Raw genomic sequence first — 17,701 nt, 5'->3', positions numbered from 1 at the left:
TCTCTAGGGCTGCCTACTCAACCTTCATATCTCAGTTCAAATGCCCCTTGCTCTGGGAAGTCTTTGCAGACTCACTCACCCCGTCAACTCAGACAAGGTCTGATCCTGCTGCTATCTCATAGTATCCTGAACCTGACCTTTGTAGCACTTACCAGAATTTTAACAATCCATGATAGATACATTGCTTAATACCTCTTTATTTCTATGTCTGTGCAAGTACTAAAGTCAGAGGCTCTTTTTGCCATATTATGCTCCACATCCCCAACATCATGCAGACATCTGGTGCTAACAAATACATAGTGAATGACAAAATTAATGACTTCATAAAGCTGGTCTTTTGAGAACTGCAGAAAAAGCAGAATGATTTAGAGTCCTACTTAAAAGAAGATATCCGCTTTAAAAATCTATGAAAAACTAACACAAGTTATACAAGCTATCAGTGTGGTATATGTTTTATGTTTATCATCTCATTTAATCCTCAAAATAACTTGGAAAGGTAAGCATTATTTTTATCCCCATTTTACACGAAGCCATGGAGAGGCTGAGTCACGTTTTCAGAGTCACAACAGACAGCAGGTTGGAAATCATGCACTTCTGACTCCAAGCTTCTGCTATTCTACCACTTTGCTTCTCATTAATATACATTATATGTTCTTGTATTTTGTATTTCTCCACATGTGTATTTATTACTTTGGGTAAAGAGCATTAATATAGAACTAAATGCAAGTTAATACTTAAACCTTACAATAATTTATAATAATTTTATGTAAGTAAATTCATCCATGTGAGAAAAAAACAAGTGAAAAGGAAACACTAAGTATACATCTAAGTATACACTAAATACATCAATGCATACACTTAACAAAAGGCAGCATATGCTATAAACCAGTCATGGTACTTTGGGCAAGTCAGTTCAATTCCTAACAAGTAACTTTTTTTTTTTTTTTTTTTTGGAGCAGAGAAAGGTTTATTGCAGGGCCATGCAAGGAAATGAAGTGGCTCATGCCCTAAAAAGCCTCAAGCTCCTGAAGGGTTTTAACAAAGCAACTTTAAAAGCCAGGTAAAGGCAGGGGCAGTGGGAGTCACAGGGTATGTGATCAGAATGGATACAATTCTCTGACATAGGTAACAAGGTGGTGTCACCGGAGTTAACATTTTCAGTCTTTAGGTTCTAGGAGGCCTCGGGCTATGTGCTCATAGTCATCAGACATGTCACTTTTTAAAAAGATTTACTATGGTAAGAACCTTTGAGATTTACCCTCTTAACAACATGTTTAAGCAGACAATATAATATTATTAACTACAGACATAATGTTATTCAGCAGAGCTCTAGAACTTACTTATTTTTCATAACTGAAACGTTATAGTTACATTGATTAGTAAACGGGGAATTGCTAAGCAACATTTTAATTTTTTTCAAGGAACCAAAGTGTGCAAGACTGTGTCATTTAGGATTCCTTCTATGCCTTGATTATTCTACTTGCAGGTGCAAAGCAATTTTGAATGGCACTTGAATTTATCCTGCAACAGTAACTTCAAAAACTGCTTTCATGTTCAATTATTTCTTCTAGGTCCATAAAGCACACTCATGCAGGTATACATTCATTATTAATCCAGCATTAAACTCGGTCCCATAACTATGTTCTGGTACGTATTTTTAAAGAAAATATAGAAAGTGAAGTAAGAACTGGTCTCCAACTTGACTGCTAGGATGTATATCCTAAATAAATGTCTTTATGACAGACACAGAAATCAAAAAGATATGGTTAAAAATAGAACAACTGGTCCCTCTGAACAAAGAATGAAATAATGAAATTAAACTCAGTAGGTATTGGCATTATTGTTAAAATGATAAAAATTTGCATTACAAACCTACTGTTTTCCTCTTCTATTTCACTTCAGTGCTACTGAACACATTAATATTTTGTAGTCATTTTTTATCCAATGGACAGATCTCTAACTAAACTTAAACCTAGCAAAAACTGAGCTGACATTTACTAATTATGAGCCATACTATTCAGTCAGTTACTTTCTTTACTGATCTCATTCCCCTTTTATAGGCAATCTTCAATTACTATAAATGTGTTTATTGACAGTTTATTCCTGCTTTTCATTCTTAAAATTTACAATAGCCCAAATCTAGTCCACCAATTTTCTTGCTCCATGAGAGGTTTGGAAAAGAAGAGCTTTGTTAAAAATTGATATTTACAGATGAACTTGAGAGATTAAGTCAATTCAGAGCAGAGAACAAAACTAAGAAATTTTATGGGGACATAAACTGGATGGTGGATTTCTTAATTCTTCATAAATTAGTTTCATTGCCCGGTTTTACCTTAATATTAAGTTAAAATCAAAGACATTAAGGATCAGTTCAGTTCAGTCATTCAGTCGTGTCCGACTCTGCAACACGATGAACAGCAGCACACCAGGCATCCCTGTCCATTACCAACTCCGGGAGTCCACCCAAACCCATGTCCATTGTGTCAGTGATGCCATCCAGCCATCTCATCCTCTGTCGAACCCTTCTCCTCCTGCCCTATATCTTTCCCAGCATCAGGGTCCTGTCCAATGAGTCAGCTCTTCGCATCAGGTGGCCAAAGTACTGGAGTTTCAGCTTCAACATCAGTCCCTCCAATGAACACCCAGGACTCATCTCCTTTAGAATGGACTAGTTGGATCTCCTTGCTGTCCAAGGGACTCTGAAGAGTCTTCTCCAACACCACAGTTCAAAAGCATCAATTCTTCGGCACTCAGCTTTCTTTATAGTCCAACTCTCAAATCCATACATGACTACTGGAAAAACCATAGCCTTGACTAGATGGAACTTTGTTGGCAAAGTAATGTCTCTGCTTTTGAATATGCTGTCTAGGTTGGTCATAACTTTCCTTCCAAGGAGTAAGCGTCTTTTAATTTCATGGCTGCAATCACCATCTGCAGTGATTTTGGAGCCCAAAAAAATAAAGTCTGACACTGTTTCCACTGTTTCCACTGTCTAACCATCTATTTCCCATGAAGTGATGGGACCAGATGCCATGATCTTAGTTTTCTAAATGTTGAGCTTTAAGTCAACTTTTTCACTCTCCTCTTTCACTTTCATCAAGAGGTTTTTTAGTTCCTCTTCACTTTCTGCCGTAAGGGTGGTGTCATCTGCATATCTGAGGTTATATTTCTCCCAGCAATCTCAATTCCAGCTTGTGCTTCTTCCAGCCCAGTGTTTCTCATGATGTACTCTGCATATAAGTTAAATAAGCAGGGTGACAATATACAGCCTTGACGTACTCCTTCTCCTATTTGGAACCAGTCTGTTCCATGTCCAGTTCTAACTGTTGCTTCCTGACCTGTATACAGGTTTCTCAAGAGGCAGGTCAAGTGGTTTGGTATTCCCATCTCTTTCAGAATTTTCCACAGTTTATTGTGATCCACACAGTCAAAGGCTTTGGCATAGTCAATAAAGCAGAAATAGATGTTTTTTTGGAACTCTCTTGCTTTTTCGATGATCCAGCAGATGTTGGCAATTTGATCTCTGGTTCTTCTGCCTTTTCTAAAACCAGCCTGAACATCTGAATTTTCACGGTTCACATATTGCTGAAGCCTGGCTTGGAGAATGTTTAGCATTACTTTACTAGTGTGTGAGATGAGTGCAATTGTGTGGTTGCGCATTCTTTGCCATTACCTTTCTTATTTAAATATTAATAGCCAGTATATTTAATTGTTTTATTACTGAGCAGTTTACTGACCTCTGCTTTTATGCATTAATATGAGAGTTAGTAATTCTTTAGAATTATCAAACAACTTTGTTAATTATTACAACTGTTACTAACTTTATAAATAATGAAAAGTTAATAACTACTAATTCTACACAATCAACAGTTGATAATTCTTCAAAATTTCCCATGAAAATCAGTTAGACAATGATGCATATGGAGTACTATAACCAAGTGGTAAAAGTCAAACAGTCATTATTTACTCTGTCTTAATAACTGTACTTCAAGGAATCTCCACCACAAAAATGATCAGAGAATAGGCCAAGCTTCATATTATTTATCATCACAAAATACAACTCACATGAATAAGGAAATGTCCAAATTTTTTTATTTTTTTAAATTTATTTATTTATTTTCAGCCACACCGTGTGGCATGTGGGATCTCAGTTCCCTGACCAGGGATTGAACCCACACCCCCTGCAGTGGAAGTACAGTGTCCTAACCCCTGGACTGTCAGGGAATTTCTCAGGAAATGTTTAAATAAATCAGAGTATATCCACATTACAAAATAAATATTTTACAACATTAAAAATGATGCTGTAAAAAATTAATGCCATTGGGAACCTGAAGAGAATTATACAAACTATATATATTTTAGCCTCAATTCTTCTAAAACAAAGACACAAACACACATAAAATGCAGATAATACATAGATAAATACATGGATAATCAGCCTAAAAATGTGTGACATAACCTCTGTGAACACTGCAATGTAGTATTATATTATGATATACTGGTTGATTTCTGTTTTGACTTTATGTATCACTATATTTCACAAGTATTCATTAGGAGCATGTGCCATAGGAAAAAAAAAATTTTTAAGTGTGATCACTAAGAATGTAGAATAAGTTGCACTAGGAAGAATGAATAGAAATCAAAATTCAGCTATCACTGGCACCCAAGTAGAATCAAAAGAGCATACATAAAGGATATACACTGAGATTGTTGCACAAATCCCAGAATAACATCTACCAAGCTATGAGGAATAGCAGAAAAGGAAGGAACTCAGCAAGAATACTGAAACAAAGCAAATGGACTAGCACACCATCCTGATATGATACTCTGAGTCCTCCACACAGAGAGTCCATTCATTTGCAATAATGTAGGTTAATTTCTCATTTATAAACCTATTCTACCTTTCATACACCATTACGTTTTTGTTGTTGCTCTATCTCAACCCTTATATTCAGGCAAGAAAACACACATACACACTCCTGCAATTTCACTATCATCCATTATTCAGTAAGGGTCTCAATGAATAAACGTCTGCTCAGAGGCTCTAAGCAAATTTCGTTTCTGAATACTACTGTCTGCAGCCCAGCAGGCTATTTCACCAAGATAAGATCACACCTTTAATCAAATGCACCACAAAAAGAAATACTCCCAAAGTTTGCTTAATAGCGTCAGATCACAAAAATAAAATGCTGACAGCCTACTAATTTTTAGGACTCTTTCTTCTTCAAAGATACACAACAATAAGGAAAGTACACAGGAGTTCTTCTAACTAAGGCTTCTATCAACCTTTAAAAACTCTCCCAAATTTTCCTATGTTACTATTTATATCAAGTTGGTCATATTAAAAGAAAAGTCAACAATAACTTTCTGTTTGAATACAAAAAACATAAAACACAGTAAATTTAAGATTTCCCATCTTACACAAATAATAGCTCTAAAGCACCATTTAACTTCAGCTGGTCAAGTGTCAGGATTAAACACTACCTAGGCTCTAGTTTTTGTGATCATGGATCCAAATTAGATGTCTATCATTTCAATAACATTATTAATGGATACATTGAAGATACATTTTCATTGGATGCTTAGCTAATAAAGCTATCTATACTCAATTATTTGAAATATCCTACATCTGCCTCTAAACATAAGGTTAATTTGAATAAAAATATATTCCCATCAGTAGCAAGACATAATGAGTACACTAGCAAGTGTAAAATAATTAGATGTTTCAAACAGATGGATGGATTTATATCTGTAAATCCACTTTTTTCTCCTTTTACTTCTACTTGCATTTATTTTATGCTGTATTTAATCCCATGACATAAATTTTTGTTTCTTTGATTTCTTCTGGGATAACTTTTTATTCTGTGAAACTTCCATTTCTGGTTTAGGAACAATTTATTCCTTTTCATTAAGGACCATCTAAATATGGCTAATGGAGCTTATACATAAATTAACCTAACCATGAGTTCCATGCCCAGTGGCACGTTAGGGGATTTTTCACCTGGATTTTAGGACTCAATGCCTAAACGATCTAACCAGTAAGATCAGCACTGTGGGGAAGAGTAGCAAAAAGTTAGCACTCTGTGTACCAAGGAATCTGTCTCCAGTGTCCCCTGTTCGGCATTGTGGGAAGGCAACTCTGCCATCAAATGATGGAATGGCATACACTGTTTATGTAAATAATATCTGCAGATATTTAATGGCTTTTCAGACATGGACAACCTGGACAAATTAGACAGTTTCACAGATGTTCTTGAATCTGAAAATTTGAATTCCTTTGATCAGCATGCTTTTGTTGTGTTTTCTGAGTCAAGTAAAAGGAGATCCAATGATCACTTTGGCTACTGAAAAGAAAAGAATACATCCCTTTTAAATGGCTTTTCTAACCAATTCTCCTAATGCCTGATATGAGTTAACAAAGGATCACTGCAGTGGACATTCAGGTTTCATCAGTCCCTCTACCTTTTTCTGTCGACAATATCCCTCTCTTAATTGAGCCTTTCTTTCTTCTAGATATTAGTCCATCGACAGAGGAACTGCAGTGTTCTTACTGACTCCATAAGCTGGTGATAATAGATTGATCTAAAGCTGAATACCTAATTAAGACTGTGGTGAAAGGTTAAGAATCCAGAGTGAAGCCAGAGAGAAGGAAGAGACAGTCTGCTCAGGATCATGAAACTGGAACGGAATCCTAGTGGTAGTCAAGGTGCTAATTTTTTATGATGCCTAGGTAAACCTCCATCCTTCCCCAAGATTTTTCAGGTGAGAAACACAAAAACCTCCCCCTAATCATTTATGGCCTAAAGCTAGTGGGAGGTGTCTGCAATTAAAAGAAAAAGAATGAGCACACCCATTCTGCTAAATCATTTAAGCTAAATTTAAGTCCATTTGACAACTGAGATGTTATCATATGGTGATGTTATCATATGATATATCATATGATGGTTATCATATGTAATCATAATAATGAAGATATTATCATATGATATATCATATAGCATCAACTGAGACGTTATAAACTATGCTTCATTTGGAATGACTGCAAAATAATATTTAACTGTCACACATAAAATTTATTGAAAACTAAAGTGAAATTTAATTGAATATGCCTAAAATTCAAATCATGATGGTATGTTATTTTAAAAGAAAATGGATTTCCTAAGTTCTTCTTCCAAAGTCAACTACTGTTAATATTATGATTAAAACTCAACAAATTCAACTGAACAACTAAAGCCAGCAGAAAGAAGTCTATAGATATACACATGCCTCATGCTAATACAAACCTATTTCTCAATAGACTCTTTGTCTACTCCTTGAAGTCATGATCAGTATTCTGAGTTAAGGTTCAAACAACAACCATCAGCCACTGACAAATCAACACTGAAAATATGAAAAAAAAAAAACAAGAGACAGAAATGTTAACCAGTTGAGCCCTTCCGTTCTGGCCAGAAATAAAATCTCATACAAAAAAAAGAATCATCCGTCAGGACCATTTCCTCTTATCCAAAAGTATTTGGAAGAACTCTGAGGAAAGGAAAATGGGGAGGGGGGACCAAAACAAAACAAGAGACTGTTGAAAACCCTCTTAGAGGGTCAGCTGTCAATGGAATGCACTTTAGTATTCAGGTTACCCACCCATGCAGAACATCAAAAACTGGGCTTAAGTCTCTCCCCTATTCTCACAGGCTCAGGCTACTGTGGAGCCACTGGGGCTGTCTTGAATAGTAACACACTTTGCCTCTGCGGGATGCATAAACACCAACACAAGCTGATCAAACAAAAGGGGGGGTCGTTTCTACTTGGCTTTCGTTTTCTTGAGTCATACTTTAAGACACTTAAGTCTGGTACAATTTAGCAAGTCAGCCGTTCAACGTGCAGTTTATTATTTCATTCATTTTTACCACCAACCATGTTGTACTCTTTCCATTTTAACATACATTTTGAATGATTAGATATGAGTCACACATTTTAATAGCTTCTCTTAATGGCAACTGTCACTGAAATACACATGTTCATTCTAAAACATGGACTTATTTATGACCCCTTCTATACTTCTAGTCTTTAAAACAATTTGGGGATCTGAATTTTAAGGGTTCATCTGCATTTATAGCAATCTTATGAGGACTAAACTTTAAGATTATAAATCCTTCAAAAATATGAGAAATCCTTAAATCTTGGAAGTTTATGATGATTTGGTTACAACATGTAGAATATTCTGATGCAGTTAAAGCTTAAAGAGCTGCTGACGCCATGTGAAAAGATGATCAGGAGTTTAATTTAAAATGTCTTAAGTTAAATTGCTACTTTCATTTTATACCTGATTTAAAGTCAATCTTCAGACACAGCACTTTGTGGCTGTCAAAAATATTTTCCTGTCAGGATTATGATGGAGGGGGGCAGAATTAGTAGCAAAGTACATACAACATTTTAACATTACAAGGAAGAGCTCAGAAATAGGTACTTACTAAAAGATTAAAACAAGAGAGAGGGAAAGATAATGGAAAAGACAAAAATACATGTGAAACCTTTCTCAATTTCTTAAGAAAATGCTATTGATTTTCATAGCTCATCGAGAACTCTTCCATAAAAAAAATGATATTTGATTTAGCTAAGTTTTCTTAATATCAGTAGCGGAGGACATTTCTAATATCACTCTAATAATAATAGGTACCATTTATTAAATGCTCACTCTATCAGGTCCTTTTCTGCTCATTTCCTATTTCTCACCCCAAACCAGCAATGCAGATTTTATTACCTTTACTTCACAAAGAGAGATGATATAGCTATAAAGTTGCAGATCTGAGACTGTATTCAAGTGTCTCTCTTTCCAAAGACCATTTCTAAGCAGTTCATAATCAGGAACACTGTCCAGGTATGCCCATCTAAGGAGTATAGTATAGTTTCTGCAGAAAAAGTCAGGTTTTGCCAAAGAGCTGGAGATCAGTGCTACAGCACTCATTTCATAGTGGTCACCCTAAGTCAGAAATTAAACTAACCATGCTGCTGCTGCTGCTAAGTTGCTTCAGTCATGTCCGACTCTGTGCAACCCCAGAGAAGGCAGCACACCAGACTCCTCTGTCCCTGGGATTCTCCAGGCAAGAATACTGGAATGGGTTGCCATTTCCTTCTCCAATGCATGAAAGTGAAAAGTGAAAGTGAAGTCCCTCAGTCGTGTCTGACTCTTAGCAATCCCTTGGACTATAGCTTACCAGGCTTTTCTGTCCATGGGATTTTCCAGGCAAGAGTACTGGACTGTGTTGCCATTTCCTTCTCCAAAACTAGCCATGAAATATGTTCAAATATATGTATGGAATTTATAAATATCTCTATAAGGTTAGGGCTTCCCTCATAGCTCAGTTGGTAAAGTATCTGCCTGCAATGCAGGAGACTAGGTTCAATTCCTGGGTCAAGAAGATCCCCTGGAGAAGGAAATGGGAACCCACTCCAGCATTCTTGCCTGGAGAATCCCATGGACAGAGGAGCCTGGCAGGCTACAGTCCATGGGGTCTCAAGAGTCGGACACAACTTAGTGACTAAAGAGAGAGAGAGAGAAAGTTTTCCAATAGATGTCAAAGTGCCATTCGGAAGTATTACAGGTCATCTTTAAACTTTAGCATCTATTAAAAGTAATCTCTGTGTGGGGTTTCTGTTACTCGTCAAGCATATGACCACTCACAAACAGAACTGCAGTGTATAATTACCCCAAGGATGTTTTTCACTGAAAATGGCCTGTTTAGATAGTGATTAACAGACTAAGAGTGTAGTGAATCGTCTTGATATCACTTCAGAAAAGTGATTTCCTCCCTAATAATTCCCAAGATACATAAATATTCAATTAGGGTCTTTGAAATCTCAATTTAATTGGGCATTCATCCTCTACCAAACTTCAAACTTGGCCCAGACTAAAAAGGTGTTTGATTCATTCTTACAATACAGGAAAAAAAAAAAAAAAAATCCAGTAACTCTTAAGTTTTCAAGTGCAAGTGTAAAATACAGCCAAGATTATCTTTTATATGAAATTTTCAAATTTAATCGCATTTTAAGGTATGCTATAAAGCAATGAGATAACACATAATTGTAAATTTCAATCACATAGTCACATGGAGAATTGATTAAAGTTTCCTGGGCCCCTCATGAGACCTAAAAAATCATAATAATGACAGTAGCAAGTAGTTACAATTGTGCCTATAACTGCTTCAAACACTTTGCATATATTTTCCCATTAAATTTTAAGAATGGGAAAAACCTATGAATTAGGAACAATTGTTATACCCATAAAAACATACCAGGAAATTAAGGCATAGAGAGAGAGATCCAATATCTTGGCAAAAATCAAATAATTTATCAAACCTCGGCAAACACATCACAGAGTTCCTTCTCATCACCACCAAGCTGTTCTGCCTGTCCAGACAGCAGAATATCAAGAATTGGGGCCTAGATTTTAAATTTTCCCTGGAGACCCGTAGCCTTAATGTTTCCATTCCACTAACTGGGGACCAAAGAAACTAGAAAGAAGCTCTCTACACTGGGAAGGGAAAAGTGAAAATGTCAAATAATTAATAAAATACCCGTGTGGCTTGTGTGTTTTTAAAACTTGAACAATTTGTTTTCTCATCCTAGATGACTCTTTATATGGTCCAGTGAGGTGAACTTTGGAATACAAGGAGGCAGATCTTGAAAAGTCAACTTCACTGGTTCTCAAATTCTCCGGTTCCAGGACCCTTTTACACACTTAAAATTGGTGACCTAAAGCAACTGTTGATTATATTGGTTACAACCATCAATATTTAAATAATAATAGTTAAGCTCATAAAATTTTAAAACACAAGAATACACCAGCATGCCATATGCCATCAAAGTAATGATGCCATCACATATTGTATACCTTCTGGAAAACTCTACCATAAACTTGTTAAAGTATGAGATTTAAAGGTTTAAAAAAAAAATCTTAGCATTTTTGTGAAAATGTTTTCTTCTTAGAGTACCCCTGAAAGGGTCCCACAAACCCACAGATTTCTCCAGAATAAAGTTTGAAAAGAGAAGTTTGTCTGCTCTACAAAATAACTGACACAGAAGTTTACCAGAAAGAAATATTCAGTTGGATGAATCAAATCTCCATCCCAGAGATAATGTTCACAATAACTATGATTACCACCAACAGTATTCCATTTAAGTTCTTGAATATGGACCAAATGCTAACAACTTCTAATGTGTATATGTAATCACTCCTGAAGAAATTCGTTAATATTTAACTAAATTCTTGTTTTAAATGTCAACAAGACATTAGTAAGACATAAATTATTAAGATCTATAGAATCTGTTAGGATTTCCCTGTAGCTCAAAGGGTAAAGAATCTGCCTGAAATGCAGGAGACAATCCCTGGGTCAGGAAGATCCTCTGGAAAAGGGTATGGCAAGCCACTCCAGTATTCTTGCCTGGAGAATCCCATGGACAGCGGAGCCTGACAGGGTACAGTCTGTGGGGTTGCAAAGAGTCAGACATGACTGAGTGACTAACACACATAGAATCTGTTATTATCAAATACAGAAAGGACTCTTCCTTTCACCCACTCTCTAAAAACAGATGGAGAATTTCAATGAACTCAGAGTAGAACAGCTAAGTCTTTTATATATATATTTGTATTTGTGAGCTCATGGGCACACTTAACAATTCTAAGAAAAAAATGACACCTGGTTACTTTATGCAGTAGAAAAGTTAATTTCAGTGGGCCACGTAGACTCAGACCAGGGTACTGACATGAAAGAATTTGGGGGACAGTGTGCACATCTTTGGGCTCATAAATGCTATTCACAGGCACACCTGTACTACTCTTTCACACTGGCTAATAAACATCAATATCAAAATCATAATCAACGAAAAATTTGAGTTTTTCTCCCACTGATCAGCAAATTCCTAATAACACACACTCAAAGATAAGAAAGGAAGCATGTCAGGAAGCCCTTACTCATATTTTAAAGTTTTTGTTTATATTTTATTATAAAATAGGATATTCTAGTAGGAAATTCATTTGCATAAAAGAAAAAGACATAAATGCAATAGTGATCAAAGCGCAAACATGTCCTTGAAGGCAAACAAATGCTAAATTACAATACAGCCTCTGTCTTTAGGGTTCCTCCCTATGTGAACAAGAGTATATTTTGAATGCTATGCAAATCTAAGAAATCAAAGGGAAAATAGTCATTTGCAAAACTTAAGGAAAGATATTCTCCCTCTAATTCCAAATGCTATAGCCATTCACACCATGCTAAATTAAAGCTACACAGCATTTTTCAAAATTATTTTGTTTTTAAGTACACAAGCAGTTTTCCTTGCTGATTTCTGGGCAAAAAATGCCCCACTTCTAACAGTAACTATCACTCCTACTTGGCAGCTCTTTTCAAACAGAGTTTCATCCAGCAGTTAAAGTTATCCAAAGGAAATCTGAAAAAACATTTCAGTTTAGCATAATATTATTTGACTGACTTCAATTCTTTCGATTTGATAACTTTTTTTAAAATCTGCTATTTAGGATTAACTTCACTAGAGCTCAGCAAGAAATCAAAAGGAAAACAAGTCCATAAAAAATTTGTCTTTCCTAATTACTAGAAACAATGCCAGGCACAGTAGCTGGAGCCAGTAAGTCTCATACTCACTATTATTCCCTGTGCAAAGGAATGTTTTAAAGGAATGTTTAAAATCTCCAAAATGCAAGAAGATCATCATTAATAAACTCATTTCTAAAAGACCTTCCATTCATATTTTCATGGAGGGCTCCCAATCTGAAGGATAATCACACCAAGCAACTTAAAATGAGACATCAAAAGCATTTATCCATTAAGCAAATCACATGCTGGCTTATCACTCTTTAGGCCATGGATGCCTGGAGCAACCTAATGTATCTATCTAAAATTTTTAAATAGTTCACATAAACCTTCATAGTAATCATTCCTCCTACCCTGAGTTTACGGAAACAGTCTCATCAACCATGCACACCAACAGAGCAGGTTACTGAACACTTAGTTATGAAGAAGTGCTAGGGAATGGCATTCAGGCACTTGTGACACATTCACCTTCAGCTAAAGACAGCACAATACCCTGACAGACACAGTTCTAATGACATCAGGACCTGTGGAATGTATGACTGCTAGGAAACACATGCTGCTAGGAAACAAAGAACAGATCTGATCAAATCTTCTAACACAGGACCTGGAATCACTGTGATTAGATCTAAAATAAGAGGACAAGTACTCTTTAATCTTCAGAAATACTTGCAAGGGCAAAGGCTTTAACACATACCCTCTAGAAAGGAAAGAAATGTAAGAAGCTAGAATCGCATGGATGAAATCACAATTTCCTAAGTTTTCCACTAGCCCTATCCCATACAAATATAACAATCAAAATCAGGCATCAGTGATTCAGTATTCCTTTTTTGGTGAGGGAACTGAGGGGTAATCTAAGCTATTCCAAGATGCCAGTATCTTAAAATTGAAAGAAATATGAAAATGATGGTACCCAGAATCAAAGTACCCTTTTACATTTACAGTGCTATACTTTCTTTCAACAAAACCATGGACAACAAACATGAAAGCAGTCAGGGCTAATCTACAACAAAGAATTTCATGTCTCTGATTATTGAAACTGAAAAGTAATTAGCTTTCCAACTTTTTAAAACTGTCTTTGTACATTTTTAACCCTTGGCAACAACAATAACAACAACAAAAGATTGGGTGAAACAAAGGTGAGATATTTCACTACAAATATTCTAACTCCTAGACAAATATCTGGGAATCTCTTTTGGTGATTCTATAAAAGAACTGACAATTCTATCTATAATCCATATATAGACAAATTGAATGCTGGAACTCTAGGTCATTTAGTACCATTACAGATTGAAAAATATACCAGGGAAATCTAGCTAAATTCTGTTTAATCTCAGGGAAACAAAGTACATTCTCCAAATGAAAAATTACAGAAGAACTATTTCTCTGTAGATTCTACAGTGACATCTTTTAACTAGTGTTGATAGCCCATATGACACTAAATTAGCAGACTGCCTATTTACTTCAGAGCAAAACACAGAAGGCAATTTTTCCTTCCTGCCAGAGTCTGTGCATCTCCTCATTTCCCCAGCAGCTGGCTGAAAGGATGTAAAATCGGAGGTCCAAGAAGGCTTATACTTCCTAATGAGTAATCCACCCAAGAAAGTAAACACAACAGACATCACCAGGTCGGGCTCCGAAGGAGACTGGCAGGGCTGCTTACACCGTTGTTTACAATGTGCTCTAACTACCGCAGGCAGGATCACACACAGGCACAGGAAGGAGACACCCAGAGGTGGCTCACACGCCTCGAGTTCGCCCAATTGCTGTGATATCTCTGGCCATAAATTATGCAGCGCACATTTCTATCTGAGAGTGGCCAGAGAATTCTGAGGATCAAGGGTTATACGGGCTTGATTTGGTTATTTCAACCTGACCGAAAGAGGACTACTCTATCGCTTGGTCCTCACCAGGGCCAATTTGGGGTGCATCGCGCGCTGCACCAGAGATTCTCACGCGCAGCACGCATCTCTTAGAGGTGCTCACTAGGGGACAGGGGACACAGTAGGGCTTCCTCAGAACCCCTACCTCCCTCTCGGCCTCCTCAAACCAGATTTTCCGGTTAAGCGGATCCCAGGCGATTTCGATAAGCAAGCTCAGCTCAAGTATCATCAGCTCTGTCATCCCGGCAAATATCTCCGGGCCATCCCCGGAGCGCACTAACGCGCGCACACGTAGACCTGAACACGCCGATCCCGCTGCCGATTAACCCCGGTAGCGGAGGTTCCCTCCTATACACACACACACACATACACACCCACCCACCTATAGTGCCAGGGGGCCTGGCACGCTTAGCCTCTGAGCTCCGACGCGGGACCATCGCCCGGGGTGCGGTGACACTGAAGCTCCGCCGCAGCCCGGAGCTTTCCCTTCACTGGTGAAAAAATACAGGGCGCCTGCGTTCCTACCTGTAACCTAGCCGACCGCGGCCACCAATGCTCTGACCACCCTGCCCCGGCGCCCCGGCCGGACTGATTATTGCAACACCGCCGCCCCCACCCCCGCCCAGTGCCCACTCCCAACACCACGCCGCCCCCGGCCACCCACGAAAGTAGCCGCTTTCTCCAGCCAAAACCGCCTAACAAAGCCAGAGCAAGCAGGTCTAAACCAAACTGCCCGTGAAGGGGACACAGCGGGCGGGGTATGGGGAGGTGGTGAGGCTCCGCGACTCCGGGACACGAACTGGGCAAACGCGACCCCCATGGATGCTTCAGGCAGGTGTCTTGAGAGGGTCCCCTCAGTCCCCATCACCCCTGAGCCGAGCTCCTCACCAGGTCCCTGTGGGTCCTCCAGCCCTCTCCGGCCTCAAGCGGCACAGGTTCCGGGCCGGCAGCGAGAAGGCGCCCCCTGGTTTGCTTTGGGCTCCCACCAGGGGAATGACACTGGGGTGAGACAGGAGGGAAAATTCCCAGGGTGGAAACCGTTCCTATCCCCCAGAGTGCTGGACTGCGAATGCTCACCGGCCACTCTCCCCTTCATTTCTCTCAGCCGCCAAACCGCCCAGTAGCTGGAAAAACCTCGAACCCGTGCCAACCCCCAGCGTCCACCAGCCTTGAGATTCCCTTCCCGCCCCACATCACGACTGGATGAGTGTGTGTGCGGGCTAGTGTGCAAGTGGGAGGCTGAGTGTGCGAGAATCCTGCGCCCCCTCGGTCGCCTGCCCCGCGGACGCAGACGCCTGCGCCGGGCCGGGGCCACCACTATTAGGAAGAGTGAGAAGAATAAATTACCTTTCGTAACCGCCGGTCCCTGAGCTCGTCCCATCAGTTGCTCAACAACCTGCAGCCTGGTGCAGTTTCCACAATCGAACCATGGAGCCCGGGGCAAAATACCGAGCAGCCCCAGCGTAGACACCCCCAGCACACGCGTCCAGGAATTATAACCAGAGCGCAGAGAAGGCAGCGGGAGGGTGGAGACCCCGGCCAAGGAAACAACGAAAAGTCTCCTTCCCCCTTTTCTTCTGCTACACAGCCATGAAGAAAAGCGACGGGGTGGTGGGGTGGCGGGGGGAGCCAAATGCTTGTCTTCCTTTACGTTTCCTCGCTTCACACACACCAAGGGAGTAAAAACGGAGCAAAGAGTGGAGGGTTCAAATGTCTCTCCCAGTCCACAGTTGCACAACTTCGGAGTCAGGCTCTGGCTCCAGCAGCAGCCGAGGGACCCCAGCGGCAGCTATTAACATGCGGCAGTCATAGCTGGGGCTGCTTTTCCTCTTGCTGCTGCTACCGCTTAAGGAAACACGCTGCTGAAGAGACCAAAAATCTGCCACCATCCCCCCAGTCGATCTTTATATCCAGTTCTCCCACCCCACCCCCTTTCTTTTTCTTCTTCTTCCTCGTCCTCCCCTTTCCGCTGGAGAGCGGGAGCGATGGAAAAGGTAGGGGGAGCCGCGAGGGCTAGGGGTGGATCCTTCTCCGCCAAACCCTCCTCCTTCTCCTCTCGGGGTTCTCTCGCCGCCGAGGGTCTCCCCCACGCGTCCGAAACCTCCGCCGAGAGCGGGAGCGAGGGACCCACAAACTCCTTCCCAGGTGCACAGCGGGGGCTTGCCGGCGGAGCGGGAGCCCGGCCGCCTAGGGCTGCTTCCCGGGGGCCGCGGAGCCCCGAGCCCGGAGGGTGGCTGATTAGCTCGTCGGCCCGGCCGGGCAGCTGCGGACATGTGGGAGCTTCATCGCGCGGCCCCGGGCTCGGCGCTGCCGCCGCTGCCTCCGCCGCCTCTTCGCTTCGTTCTCTTCTTCGACTCCCCGCGAGGGAGCAAGGTTCTGGCGCTCTCCAGACACGCACACTCACACACACGCACACACGAGCGAGCTTCTGCCAAAGCCAGCCGTGCAACCCGCGCGCGCGCACACCCGGAGAAAGAGGACGGAGGCAAAAAGAGAAGAAAGAAAGGGGAGGGGGCGAGTCACAGGCGGCAGCTGCGGGAGCTGAGGCCACGAGCAGTCCGGGAAAAGGCGGCAGCGGCTGCGGCGGCGCCCACCCGGACCAGCGGCACCATCTGCATCCCCGCTCCTGGGAACTGGGGCGAGCAGACAACCGGGCGACGCGCCGAGAACCGGTCGGAGCGCGGGCGCGCCGAGGCCGAGCAGCCTGCGTGCCGCGGACGCAGCCGGGGCCCTAGCCGAGCCCAGAATGAGCCGCGGGCAAGCGAGCGCCGAGAGCCGAAGAGGGGGCTCGCGCCGCGAGAAGGGGTGGCGGGAGGCAAAACCCGGATCTGGAGTGCGCTCGGGCTCCGCCGCGCGGGCTCCACCTAGCAGCTCGACAAACGCTTGGAGGTGGGAACGAGAGAGCTGCTACAAGAGGCTTTCCTTTCAGGGTTTGTCAAACAAAGGGTACCTCTCCTCGCGGCTTTGAGACAAGCTTTCTCTCTCTCTCTCTCTCTCTCTCTCTCTCTCTCTCTCTCTCTCTCTCTCTCTCTCTCTCCCCCTCTGTCTTCCTTTCCCTCTCCCTCCTCCTCTCTCTCGCCCCCCCCATTCCCCCTTCGAGCTTCCCTCTCCCCTCTTTCTTTCTTCCCCCCCTCCCTCTCTCTCTTCTCTTCTTCCTTCGTTCCACCCCAGGTGAATAAGTGACATCAGATTGAAACTACTGCCAGCGTCTCTTTTTAC

The 17,701-nt window shown here is 41.0% G+C and overlaps 1 protein-coding gene across 21 annotated transcripts in view; it reads right to left on the bottom strand.

Moving 5' to 3' along the window:
- The window catches only part of ADGRL3 (adhesion G protein-coupled receptor L3), a 943,166-nt gene extending 926,834 nt beyond the window's left edge, over positions 1-16,332 (bottom strand). For all 21 annotated transcript variants that reach the window (XM_070791494.1, XM_070791493.1, XM_070791500.1 and 18 more), the window contains exon 1: positions 15,830-16,332. The gene's annotated coding sequence lies outside the window, so the exon portion shown is untranslated. The remainder of the gene's footprint in view (positions 1-15,829) is intronic.
- Positions 16,333-17,701: the final 1,369 nt, after the last annotated feature.

The sequence above is a fragment of the Bos indicus genome, chromosome 6 (genome assembly GCF_029378745.1).
Source record: "Bos indicus isolate NIAB-ARS_2022 breed Sahiwal x Tharparkar chromosome 6, NIAB-ARS_B.indTharparkar_mat_pri_1.0, whole genome shotgun sequence".
NCBI classification, from domain to species: Eukaryota; Metazoa; Chordata; class Mammalia; order Artiodactyla; family Bovidae; genus Bos; species Bos indicus.
This window is presented reverse-complemented; position numbering and strand designations above follow the sequence as displayed.